General features: G+C 47.0%; 1 protein-coding gene across 1 annotated transcript in view; it reads right to left on the bottom strand.

Moving 5' to 3' along the window:
• LOC135914037 (neural cell adhesion molecule 1-like) overlaps positions 1-13,433 on the bottom strand; it is a 441,070-nt gene that overhangs the window by 249,344 nt on the left and 178,293 nt on the right. The window lies entirely within an intron of this gene.

Raw genomic sequence — 13,433 nt, 5'->3', positions numbered from 1 at the left:
TAGACAAGAGGAGCTGCGGACGTTCGCTCCACAGCAAACGAGCGTGAGCCATGGCTCCATATCAGCGCGAATTGCGGAACGAATTGCGGTACACAAGGCAGGACGTGCTAATAGAATAACCTTTTAACGCGACAGCGTTAAGGACCCCGTGTCGCAGAAAACCCCGCGTCGGCGTCCAGTGTCGGACACCGTTCCGGCAAAAATAATTTTGAGCCCCACAAACCCAGGTCCTCCATGTGGCGCAAGGAAGTTACTGAACTAACTAAATTTCTGAAGCAAAAATACATAGAACAATCGTAAAGTACGATTTATACACAACCTACAGACATAATACCATCGGTCTGTAATTGTAATTCTTGCACGACAATGATGTCTTTATCAGAAGCCCGCGTGCGTTTTTATTTTATAGTTTCGTACTTTCGGGTGGATTACAATTTTCTTTTTTTTTTCCTTTTGTGAATTTTCATCCGCTTTGAGAACTCCCTTTGCGCTCGTTTGCCATATTAACTGCAAATATTTCAATCGAACAACATGTGTAGCCTGGATAGGTCGTATCGCAATCGATGCCATGACAAAATACGGGGTCTTAGGGATAAGGCTTTCCAAGTAATCATGTGACGTACTATCAGCATGTGATTCATGCGCGCACTCCTATTGTGCGTTTCGGAGCACTCGGGCGGCATGACCCACAGCAGCATCCAGAAATATACATTTTCTTATTGATAGATCAGTAAACAAGTAGCACGCGTACTCGAATTCTGTGAGGCAGATTACTGTTATGCGCGCGGTACACAGGTTCTTCTCTGTTCGAATGTCGATACGTGTTTGGTGTCGTTTTGCTTTTATTCCGTACGACAGATTGCCGGCAACACTTGCTTCTTCATCAAGCAGGACTAGTATGGTGAGTCAACTATCATCATTTGCTTAAATTGTTCCGACAACTATGGAGCCAGTGCTACCTATAGGTAACTTGAATGGTCCATAGAATGGTGAGTAGCTTTCCGTAAGCGACGTGATGAAACAGCAAAGATTCGTCCCGCAACAGCTTGTCCTTATCGTTACACATTACAGGACTCCTTAGTGGCTTGAACAGCGCAATAAATACCTTGCATTACATTTCTAGCAATCACAGCAATGGCAAAATGCACGCTAGGTCATAGATGTACCTTACTTTCGTCCACGTATGCGACGGCTACAATGCTCCTTGTTGAGAAACTTGTGCTGATAAATCCATTGTTCCTTACCTGCAATGAAAAGAAAGCGAATAGACAATAAATATGCGCCAAAAAAACATTTGTCCATGTTGTCATTTACACGAAGCTGGCGGCCGGCCGCACGTGGCGATAATGGAAGGCAGCGCAATATCAGCAGTTAATATACACGTGCCGTTCGTCGTAGTTCAAAACAACAACACCAAAACAACCTCAATCTAACCGGCGGCTTCGACTCGGCCGCGCAACACCACAGTTACAGGGCGACCGCGACGTTTGTTCAAGATAATGACAAAATGACGCAATGGTTAACATCCTGAGTGTAGGGCTTAAGCAATTGATTTAACTAGAAGAGATACCTCCATTCTGAAAAAAAAAGATAAATAAGCGCGTTCTTACATAAATTGCTTTGCACATAAACCAATGAACTCGCAGAAGCATACTAATTCTTTGGCTAGCGTTAATAAATTGTGGACTGCCTGCTCACCAAGTGTCCAGTACTGCGCTCACTACTCCATTTTCTTTCTCTGCGCAAAGGAGTTCCTCCAAGTATGTGCCTGGCTTACTTGTAATGGCAAAGCCTTTAGCGCAAATCAAAAAGACAGACGTGACAGAGACACAGGACTGTCTCTATCACGTCCTCAGTCTTTTGAATTGCGTTAAAAGCTTTGCCGTTATGAGTAAATCATACCAACTAGCCCAAGAATTCGCCTTGCCTTACTTGCTTCAGTATCATAAACTCGATACAAAAAAAAAAACGCTATGGGCGAGACACAGGCCATATTTTATGACGTCAACTGCCTCTCCGGGTCGTATGTTAATGCCGCTCGTGTACTGAATTTTGATGTACACGAAAACCACGAGGATCCATGGGTATCGTTTCAGGCACAATTCGTGCGCGTGAGGACATTTCCAGCTTCGTGTCGTCATAGCAGGAAGCTTGCGCGGCCCATAGAACGAACGATTCTGTGGACAACCAAACTATACCCAAATAAGGAAGCGAATGTCAGAACAGCTGCGAAGCGCATCTAGTAGTCTCACTAATTCATACTATTAAACAATACCGACGTGCAACAGGAACAGGCGCGAGCAGAGGTACAAAAATACGCAGAGGTGAAACTAGCACGAATGAAGGCCCCATCTGGCGTCGCATCTTTTTTGCCAGTCATGTGCACACCGATGAACCAAAGCAAGATTGCTTCAGCGAGCCACGAGTTATGGGTTCCAAATGAACGAACGCACGGGCCTTTGCAGGTGGAGTTGACGCAGCGCCTCCGCGCCGAAAGTACCGGGGTAGGAAAAGGAGGTACGAAGTCACCGTCGCTAACTTTCTTCGGGCGTTCAGTGTGGGACGAGAACGAAGGGGGTCGAAAGCAAGAAGGGACGGTCAGAAGAAGCAACGGCGCCACATTGCGATGACAGAGAACATCAGGGACAACAAATCAAATGCGGTCAGAGAAAGAACTGCCACAAGCTCTAATGGGAGAACCGAAAAGGGCCAATCTACATCCTATGCCCCGCAGCGAGAGAAAGAGAGCAACACCGGAGGACACAAGGTGTAGCTTTGGGTGAGTTGGTCTCATTGTGGTAAACGAGCACGTAGCAAAGCTTGGACAGACAAACAAGGAGACGCACAAAGACAGTATGCGTCGTCAGTGCACGTCGGCGAGTGCCTATGCCGCTTTACCATAATCAGCGGTCGGATGGTTTCCGCCTCTTGACGCCTACCTCAAACAAGGGAGCCACGTGCAGCCAGTATGTTATAAAGCAGCAAGCGTGCCCCTCTAGAGAGTACATAATCACGAGTACCTTTAAGCACGCACGCACGCACACGCGGGAGCGCGCGCGCGTACGCAAGCTACTTTTTCGCTGCTACAACGGCCCAAATAAAAACTACATCTTGAAATCGGCGACGTCAAACGGCGACAATGAGGCGTCGGGAAGTTAAAAATATATTTCACCTGAAGTAACAGTGCTAGTGAAATTCAGCGTTCTTTTTTTTGATATACACATTAAATCCACAATAAAGGATGTCAGTCTAAATTACCTTAGCCTTGCTCTTCAGTGTTCATTTACGTTTGAAGACAAATAGCGGCCATATATGTGACAGCTGGAATAATATGCCCACCACCTCTCACCAAAGAGCACTCGGCTCACACGATTTGCATGTTCGTTTCAGTCTATTATGCAGCGCAGCAATATAAGCAATAGAGAATTCAACCATCGTTGCAGATACCACCCAACAAGAGAAGACACCGACACGCACTCCACGTTGAAACAATGTCCAGCAAAAAGATGGTAAAGAGAGAAGCGAAGCCATAAATAAGAAAATCAACAATGACAAGCTACGCAAAGTATGTCGAACTCGCAGAAAACCGAAGTAACTAAGTCGCGGTGAAAGAAGACGAAATAATTATTACCGGTGCGCTTGACAGTTTGGTGCATTAGCAGCCAAATTCTAATGTCCGCTCACAAGGAACAGAATGGGCCTATTAAGATGAGACTATTGCAGAGGCAATAAAAGTGGCACAAAGGCCTTCAGAATACTCGGGCAATAAAAGATATCGAACTGAACTAACATGGAGGAAATATTTCACCGTAGCACAGCTGAACTATGGTCGCAGTCGCCGAAAAGTTCAATCTAGCTTTCAATTCTTACGATCACCATTGTATTAGCAAATGCATTTTTTTTCATGCCTCCGCTGTCATCCGGCATAACGAGCACCAAAATGGCGACCCAATCTGCGCAGCTGGCTGCAGTGTTCATTCATTGAATTTTAACGTCTTCATTACAGCAAGCCGCTGTAATTTGTTTTTAAAATATAATATCGACAGTATTAATTCTTGCCGAATCGCTACAAAGTCGGAGAGTATTTCTTCATTAGTCTAAATGGTGAGTTCAATGTCTGGAAGTGGGGGAAAAAAAGCATGCCCAGAAAATACTGCAAGTAGCAGCTTAGGAAAGGGGAACGTCATCTAGCTGGTAGTGCACATCCACTTTTACACAATGAAAGGACGGGAGCAGCACAGAAAGACTCGATGATCTTGGAGTTAATGTCATGAATGGAGTGCCGTATAGCACCAAGCCTGCATTATACCGTCTCTGAAAGGACGCCCGCCCTCCATCTCTGTCACACACACGCATACAAACGCACACACGCACGCACTTAAGGAAGCCACTGATCGTGATTAAAAAGTGAAGGCTCTTAGTTTTATAGGGAAGCAAGTTTCGTACAGCTAACGCGTCGCCTGAAAATAGACTAGAAATGAAGCAGTGACAATAAAAAGGCTCGCTGCTGCATGCACGCTAAGTATGATCACTGCTGCCAGAGGTATTTTTCAGCGCTGTCAGTGGGACTACATGGGAGAAGAAAAGAAGCGATCTGCCGGAGGTAGTCGTAATTGTATAGGACGCATAAACACCAGCCGCTTATTGCGACATCACAGATGCAACGATTCGCAAAGTTGATTAAGTGCCCTGGCCAGTTGGTGCACGATAATTTTCTTCGTTGCGAACGGAATGTTGGCTGAATCCCGGCCGAAATGGCCGAGTTGCGCATGTTGATTCGTATGTTAACGTAGATGAAATCCTTCCAATGAAAACCGTAAAGAATAACAACATCACGCAATGACAAAAACAAGCCCTGAATGGGGTTGTTTCTAATAGCGTTTATTGCATTCGAACAGCGCTACTCAGACTTCGATATTAGTTGTGTTACATTAAGGAGCCTGAGCTAGTTCGCCTCCCTTTAAGAAAATAAAAATAATAAAGCTACTGTTACGTTCGTAATGCCATGCAGTGACCCAATAGCTGCCGCGGTATTGTGCTCGTGTGTCTTGCATTGGTTCCTGCGCTACCTCGTAGTAAACATTCGCAGGTTTACGCAAGGAATTCCCCTTTCGCGAATGAGAAAGTCCGAGTCGCCTTCCTTTTTGTAGATGGCGCTGTCCGGTGATTATGAAGTGGATAGACACGGCCTTTTCTTCCTGTGCTTCTTAATCTTGCCTTTCGCTTTTTACAGTTGGCTTCATCTATTTTTTTTCACATAGGTGTTTGTTCGTAGTTAAGCTGAGGATCCTGGAGCCAGCGAATCATAGCAGCTGGCGCACCGCCAGCTGCTATGCGCCTGCTCTATCCAGGCGCAAAATTCTCTGCTGTAGCATAGACAGAATGGCTAAGAAATGAACCTTCTGACTTGCCATGTGTAGGAGGAGTTTCAATCCTCGCTGGGCCCCCGATTTATTAGTCAGTACCAGCTTTCTTTGCATACATTCCTCCAAAACTTACGACGACGTCGTATGATCAGACCAGAATGTCAGCTTCACGAGGCCGCTATCAGCATCATCATCAGTCTATATTAGGGCTGATGATGAGGCCTTCGTCCACTGCTTAATTTCATTACCCCACATAATTTTCTGCCGTCCTCGACCGCGCTTCCCTTCTCTTGGGGCACATTCTCTAACTCTAATGCTTAGCCGGTGATCTAACCTACACATTACACGCCACGCCCATCTCCATTTGTTTCTCCTAATGTCTACTAGAATATCACCTATCCCCGTTTGTTCTCTGATCCACACCGCGCTATTCCTGTCTCTTAACGTTACGCCTAACATTTCGCCTTCCATCGCTCTTTGCGCGGTCTTTAACTTGTTCTCGAGCTTCTTTGCTTACCTCCAAGTTTCTGTCCCATACGTGAGCACCGATGATAACAAATGTCCGATGTGTGTGTGTAAATCAAGGCAATTGCACCGGCACGCAAGAATTCTAGTGTACTCTGAAAGACATGTGTGCGATCTCAGTCTAAGCTTATGTTGTCAAGTAGTTGCGTCTTATGTTGTGCATGTGTTCTTACGTTTTGCGCACTCGTCTGCGAAGCTCTGCTTTTCTTTGTGTTCTCGAACGATTCGAAACGCCTCATCAATTCGAAGCGCGTTTGTATGCATGCTTATCTTCTCTGGCTTTCTTTACTTAAGTGCAGAACATTGTTTTGATGTTGACTGACAATTTTATGATAAATCTGTGACACTGTACGATAAATCTTGTGATATATTTCCTTGCTAAGCGATGAGGAATAGCCGGCGCCATCTAAAGGCGCGAAGCAGTCTTTTAACATCATGTCAAAAAAGAAAAAGAAAGCGGATGCCAGCTTTCTATCACAAGTTATTCGCCATCTACTAACGTCGGTAGTAAAGGTCACCCTCAAGCTAAATGTGCAGGTACCTACGTGACAAGTTTTTATCAGTACAGTTATGTGGTAATGGGAACAGCAGCACATGATGAGGTGGCCAGCACACCAAGCGAAATGAAAGGTATTTCAGACTTCTTTTAATTTTCGTTATGCCCCCTTCGCAAGATCTAAAGGTGAGGTGCTGTTTCATCGTAAAGGCGACGCTAACCAAGAGTTTCTTCAAAGCATTTCGCAACTATACGTCCATACAAATGCTGGCATTATGCGCGTTTTTTTATTGGTAAACGACATTTTTTCAGAGTTAGCCCATATTAGATAACCGTAAATAAAAGTATCTACGCTTATTATTGAAGTGGCACGCGGACGTTAAAGAAAGGAAACAAATAACATATCTCCACGCCGACGCAAAATGAGTCGAAGCGGCAACAAGATCACGCGTAACTTGCGAGACCACGTACCGCGTAAAGGCGTGTGCAGTCAGAAAGCTCGCATACCCGGAAGCACGAAAAGTGGTGAGCCGCAGTTGAACATGCCAGCACGTACACCCTTTAGGATAAAAAAAAGAAAGAAACGAAGCGTAATAGGAATAGAGTTTACAACTTACAAACCGACGCGCAAGCGCCCCACGTAAACTCATTTAAAGCCGGAACGCGCCGCAGACTTGCGCATGCCCACGTTGCACGTACGTGAATCAGTTCAGCGAAGAGCCCCGTACACGAGTCGCGGCTCACGCGAGCTAAAGAAAAAAGCAATAAATGATGTCGTACCAACAGCAACACTCGCATAAAGAGAAAAAGTAAAAGCAGGAAAAGAGGATCTAATGCACGGCCTAACAAGATTCAGTTGCCCAGGGAGAAAGCAAATAAACGAAACGAAGGATAACCGAAATAAAAGAAATGCTCAGCACCGGGGGCTTGATGTGTCCGCGGCAGCCGATGCGAAAGCCCCGTATCAGTGGCGAGCATAATGGCGCGCGTTCAGCCAACCGGCTGTTAGAGGCCGCTCGGGCGGAATTACAGGACCGCGGGTAGTGCGTAAGCAGATGCCGGGGCTCGGGCAGAGGAGAGCCACGCGGTGATCTCGTTTGGAGCGAGGCTTTAAAAAAGCAGGCTGGACTGTGTTAGGGGCCGGCGTGTTTTTCCGTGGATGCGAAAGGCGCCCCTAATCTCTTTGTAGCTCCACCGCACTTTTTGTATCAAACAGGGACGGGTATACACAGAGCACGAAGCCACAAACGGAAGAAAAAAGAAAGGCGGCAGGTATTAAAATTTCACTTCTGGGCTAAGCCGCGCCACAAGGAAGAAGAAAAAAACTGAGAAAAAGCAGAGCTAGAGAACTACAAACAAACAAACAAACAAAAAACACGGAAACACTATAAACATGATCTTATTTGCAAAGCTTGAATTGCTGTATACATCTGAGGGTTCTCATGTAGCAAACATTTTAGCACGTTTTCACCAGAGAAAGATACTCGCCGTGTTTATTATTATAAATGCGCATGCGAAAAAAACGAAACACTGACACACAACCACACTGCACGCGTTCTTTGCCGTCGCGGCGCTGGCATCATTACCGCGAAGATACAAGAATGGGCGGCTTTGAATCACGCCTTTTGGACTTGCAAGCTACAGCGAAGCACGTTACACATTCGTGTGGTATATGATCTTTCTATTCCCTCTTTCTAGTCCCCCAGAGTAAGGTAGCCAACCAGACGCATTTCTGGTTAGCATCCCTGCCTTCTCTTTTTATTTCCTCCTCCTCCCCCTCCCTCTGTTCGCGCCACGTCTGTTACGTAACGGCGTGAGCTTCCTTCCGTTGCACGTAGAGTCGGCGTCAGGCTTAAGCTTAACAATGAAGACAGTAGTGGCTTAAGTTCAACCAACCCAGGCTGTAGAAAGCATACATATTGAATGCATTGGAAGGAAGACGCGGTAAACTATCACATTCAACACACTCCAACAATAAATCTAGAACTCTCAGCAGGAGAAGCAAACGTGTTTGAAGGCGCTTTCTGGTTACGGATTACGGTGACTGTACTCGCCATATTATTGCCATTTTCAGAAGTAACGTAGTGAAAATGCATAAAATACTTTTCATAGCGTTCACACGATTGCCACAAATTGAAAGATTGCAACCCAAAGCAGCCGTGCACACAAAACAATACGTGATGCCGACGCTGTTGCTTTTACGCAAGCAGCCGTTCATAAAGAAAGCGTGTGACCAGTTGCAGTGTACGCCCGCACATCCGCTCTCCCCCTTGCTATCCGCTTTGTCCCTATGTGTCCCACTTCCATCAAGAAGCTGATGAGTCCAAATCACAATTCGATCGGTGAATGCAAGTATAAAACTTTGTTCCGAACGTTACCAAGACAAGAGTGCTCGACGAAAAATGATATCTCTAAAGAAACGGCACGACTTCTCCAGTGCTCCAATTTCATGTCAATGCTTACGCAGCGTTTGCTTGGAAAAAAATCCCGGCTTCTACCTCAACTGCACCGCAAACCCTCATTGTAAGACACGAGGACAGAACCAATTTCGCCGCCACGCACTCATTCTGCCTCTCCACCGAAGTTTGTCCGACTGTGCGAGGCCACTGCCCCTTAATACGGCTTTCTTGCTCAGAGGATTCGAGTCCCTAAAGTAAGCAGGAGTTCGCTCGAATCCAGGGCTCCGAACTTGAGCCTCGAAACGCCCGTCATGCCAGCGAAAAGTAATTTTCGGCGCACATTCGTATCCGTCAAAGATCCTCTCTTCCCAGATTTCAGTCAGTGATATCTCTACGTAGTTTACTTTTCATAGAAATAAAGACGACCATTACTCGCAGGCCTTTCGTTGCCGGTTCGTCTAAAATAACGTTGTTGATCAGTCGCATGGAGAACGAGGCGTGATTGCAACTCTTCAAAAGACTGCTTTGTGTCAGTTTGCGCTCTAACTTTCTGGCGTTTTTTGAAAAACTCGCGGCATTCATTTCCTTACGAAGTAGTCGAGTATAAAATTCAATTTTCAATGGAGCAAACGCATACAGAGGAAACACCCCGTTAAGGCTTCTGAAACATTTTACTTTTCTTTTGAATAGTGGCGCTCGCATTTGTCGTTATACACATGAACGACTAAATGATATTACAGAAAGAAAATGCAGTGCGCAGAAGTACAGGAAGTAATAGTGGAAACTAATAGTGTGCTAGAAAGAAAACAAAAACAAACACGTTTACGAAATATGGTGGGTGCCCACATGAAGTAACCATCGATGCTGCGACACATTTTCATATGACCGTTTAGAAACCAAGTTGGAAGAGAAATATTGGCAATGCGACGCAGCGGCCTGGGTCCGTAATGTTTCATTAGCAATTAGTTCAACTAAAGAGTACCCAATATAATTCCCTTCAATCTAGTGGTTCAAAAAAAGGGGCGAATTGAGCGATACAGATGTCTTGCTGTCGTCAGAATTCTTTATTTTACTGTCCTTAAACTGTACTACGACCTCTTTGCTGAACGATTGGGCCAAGAAGGACTTGTGACCATCGCAGTGTTGATGTGTCTCTGCGGCACGAGTGACAATATATCTTTGCAAGGCGACGAAACGGGCTGCGGAAAAGCTGAGTTAACGTTTATAGGTACCTAACGATGATATAATGTATATCATTGCAGTTCTACAATGCGATGAGTACTGAACTTGCATCTATAGAGACAACACATTTTTGTTGGCAACAAAGGTTCAAGGACATTAGCAGAAGAAGCTAGCTAGAGAAGATCTTTTACGCCCTGCCGGAGCATACTTGTCTTTTTGATATTACCGAACAGCACAAGATCGGTCAATGTACAAATTCCTGCATCAATGCGCTGTGCAAGCGGGCCAAGTGAGAAAGCGGGGCCATTGTACGCAGCGACAAGAAAGAAGAAGATAAAGAAAATGACCATGGGAGTTTCTCAGAAACCGAAACCAGTATGCACTGTGCTGCACTGGAAGTTATCAGCATCCTCCGCCACCTGATCCTTCATTTCCTCGGACGGGACAGCACAGCAAGAGTGCGAGGCGGAAGCAGGTCGCGCAGTAGAGCAGGGCTCAGACGGCGTTGCCAAGGTAGAGAGGTTTAGCTTGTCCGGAAAGCCGCCCCGTGGGCGTATTACCGGATTCCCGGTTACCGTTTTACCGGGTTGCCGGATGAGAGCGAGCAATCGAGTTTTAGCATGCTTTCCGTACGCCCGCACGCCCCCAACGCCCGCGTAGCTACGTTCCTAGCTCAGATTTACTGCCAATAACTGACACTCAATGAGCCATGCTAAGTCGTGTTTTTTTTCTTTACGAAGTAAGTAATTTGCCTGCTTTATTATTTGAACGAAGCAATAAACAAACATTTGTCTTGCGTTTGCTACGCGCCAAAGTAGCCAACATGAAGCCTTGCCAAGACAAGCCTGAGCCACGTCTAGACGCTGATCGCTTCTTTGTGACTTACCCACGCTATAAGCAAGCACCCTCAGTAATTTGCCTTTGAATTGTGCACACAATTGTGTCTGCGTTCATCAGCGATGCCGTATAGCGTGCTTCACGACGAACTGCTGCTGGGATCTCTGCACTGGGACGAATTAGAAGATGTGCACTTGCTCCCAGTGGAACCACGGCGGGATCTTCGGAAGCATGGCCTGCTTAATTTGGATGCCATGGACAGCACGTTGTTCTACCGGTCGTTCAGGTTCGAGAAATCGGACCTGGACGATCTTCTGACCGGCCTCCTGATTCCAGAAGAGGTAGAGAGCGCTCAACGGGTTCGAGTTCCTGGCCGCGAGGCGCTGTGCATGACGCTGCGGCGTCCCGCCTATCCGAACCGCTTGTGTGATCTGGAGGTGTTCTTCAGCCGCCACAGTTCGGTGATATCGAGTGTGGTGTCTAAAGTTTTATCTCACATTGAATACTACTTTGGACACCTCCTAGCGGACCTCACGGCGCACAGGTGGCTCAACCTACAAAACCTGGAGCTGTTTTCCCAGGTAAGAGCACGCTTTCAGCAGAAGTGTAAAATACACATCCATCCTGTTCCCCCACCCCCACTTTCCTTTGTGCGTACTTTTTCTTTTCATTTAAGGGAAACCACCTTTGCTCTTCCTTCGACATTCCCGCGGGGATAGCTGTGAGCGTGCAGAATACACATGAGCAGCAGGCTAGAGGGGCAAAGGCGACGCCAGGAAGCATGCCCTGTTTGGGGTCTCTTCAGTTAAAGGGGGAAAAAAAAATATGAATGTTCAGTTAAGCCAGCGACGCATTTTTTTTTTTTTTACTCTCTGAAAACGGGTAACGAAACGACCTAATCAACAACATTGGAAAATGGAACGCGGTAGCTTCTCGAAGCAAGCAACTCGGGGACATATGGCTGAAGGCTTTAGGGTTTGACGAATTCGCTGTCGACGAGCAGAAGTATGCCTGCATACATCGCGAGTAGACGTCGTCGTGCCAATGCACAATGCGGCTTGTCCACATGCCATATAGAACTAGAAAAATTACAGCTTCATAAGGTATGCCATGTTCTTTCTCAGCAAAGGAACCTGATAGCTTATAGATGTAAAGGAAAGCCTTGTTCTAAATTTCGCTGTAGTAATCCCAAAGAACATTGCACTACAGCTTTTGCCTCCATACAGGATTTAACCAGCCGTATGAGACCGCTGCAGGTGAACAGTGTGCGTCTTATGCTTGTCCTGTCACCTCTCTAATACCCGGCTGGGTTCGAGATGCGGTAGCAATCTGTGACCTTGACAGGATGAGTCAAAGGCTCTGTGCAGATCAGCGACGTAGAATAAATTTTGACAGACGCTGTGCCGAACGGTGAATGCGTGCTGGCCAGCTGTGCATGTGCTTCGTCTGTACAGTGTTCAATAACTAAGTTTATGTGAGCTCGATTAAGTCAGGTCGAATCGGCTTGTCGGGAAGGGAGCTGGTCGTTGGTTTCGCGTAAACGTTAGCGGGTCGGTCCGAGTGTGTGTCCAGGCAAGTTCGGTCAAACCACCTGCGAGCGGTGAATTGCCCAGTCCGACCCGCTTGGCAAGAGAGAATTTATTTGAAGGAAGGCAGAGAGGTATGGCCCCGATGCATGTAAACGCGGTCGGATCGGTCTAGGTCAGCTCGCCTTATGACTCGACACGCTCGCGTCGAGTTCATGCAAACAAATCTATTGAAATGGCATTGCAGAGTCTCTCGGGAACACACAGGTGCACTCTTCACGACGTCGCCCACGAAACTGCGCAGTCACCGGCAAGCACGCCACACAAGGTGTGCCTGGGTAGCCGCGACAGACGAGAGGCAAGCCGCGAAAGATGCGGCTCAATGGGGGCCGTCAATCGAGGCGAGCCGCAATGGCGCTGGCGCCACAGATCGGAGCGAGTTTCTCGGACGGAGCGAGAAGCCTCTAGCCCAAAGATGTGACCGCTTCGCTTCGCGCGCCCTTTATTTACGAGAACGCCACGCGAGGACACGCGACATAACGCCCTCGCTTAACCCCGCCTCTTCACCGTGATCGATAGCATCACTGCGCCCGCAACAGCAGCGCCTGCAGGCGCCGCCACACTCACTTTCCTTTGTGCCTCGCAGCACCGAAACGAGAGAAGGTTCCACCGGCGACCTGACTTGAACAATGGCACCGTTGCCGCCAAATTTGCCGGGTCATCATCGCGCACGAGGCAGTGGGCGCTCTTCGCACGCACTTCTTTTGTGGAAACATCTCCCGAGCTGAGCTGTATTTGGCGCCACCTGCCCTGTTGAGCACGGTCTGAGCGCCCTCCAGCCGAATTCCTAGTGCCGTGTTGGATGCGGAAGGAACGAACGCAGACGAGATGCTTCAGAAGGCAATAAGCTGCCACGACACTCATTTCCGACATTCGCGTAGTCAGATCAAGCATTTACTATTTTTCGCATCTGCGCTTGGAGAAAACCAACAATAGACAAGAAAGCCAGAGAGGTGATTTATTTATTTTACTGTACATCTGTACATTAATGAGGGAGGAACGAAATTTTGACGTCACACAGCACATCAATGGCTATGCAGAC

Source organism: Dermacentor albipictus, chromosome 4, assembly GCF_038994185.2.
Source record: "Dermacentor albipictus isolate Rhodes 1998 colony chromosome 4, USDA_Dalb.pri_finalv2, whole genome shotgun sequence".
In the NCBI taxonomy this organism is placed as follows: Eukaryota; Metazoa; Arthropoda; class Arachnida; order Ixodida; family Ixodidae; genus Dermacentor; species Dermacentor albipictus.
Note: the sequence above shows the minus strand (reverse complement) of the source record. Positions and strands in the feature narration are given on the sequence as shown.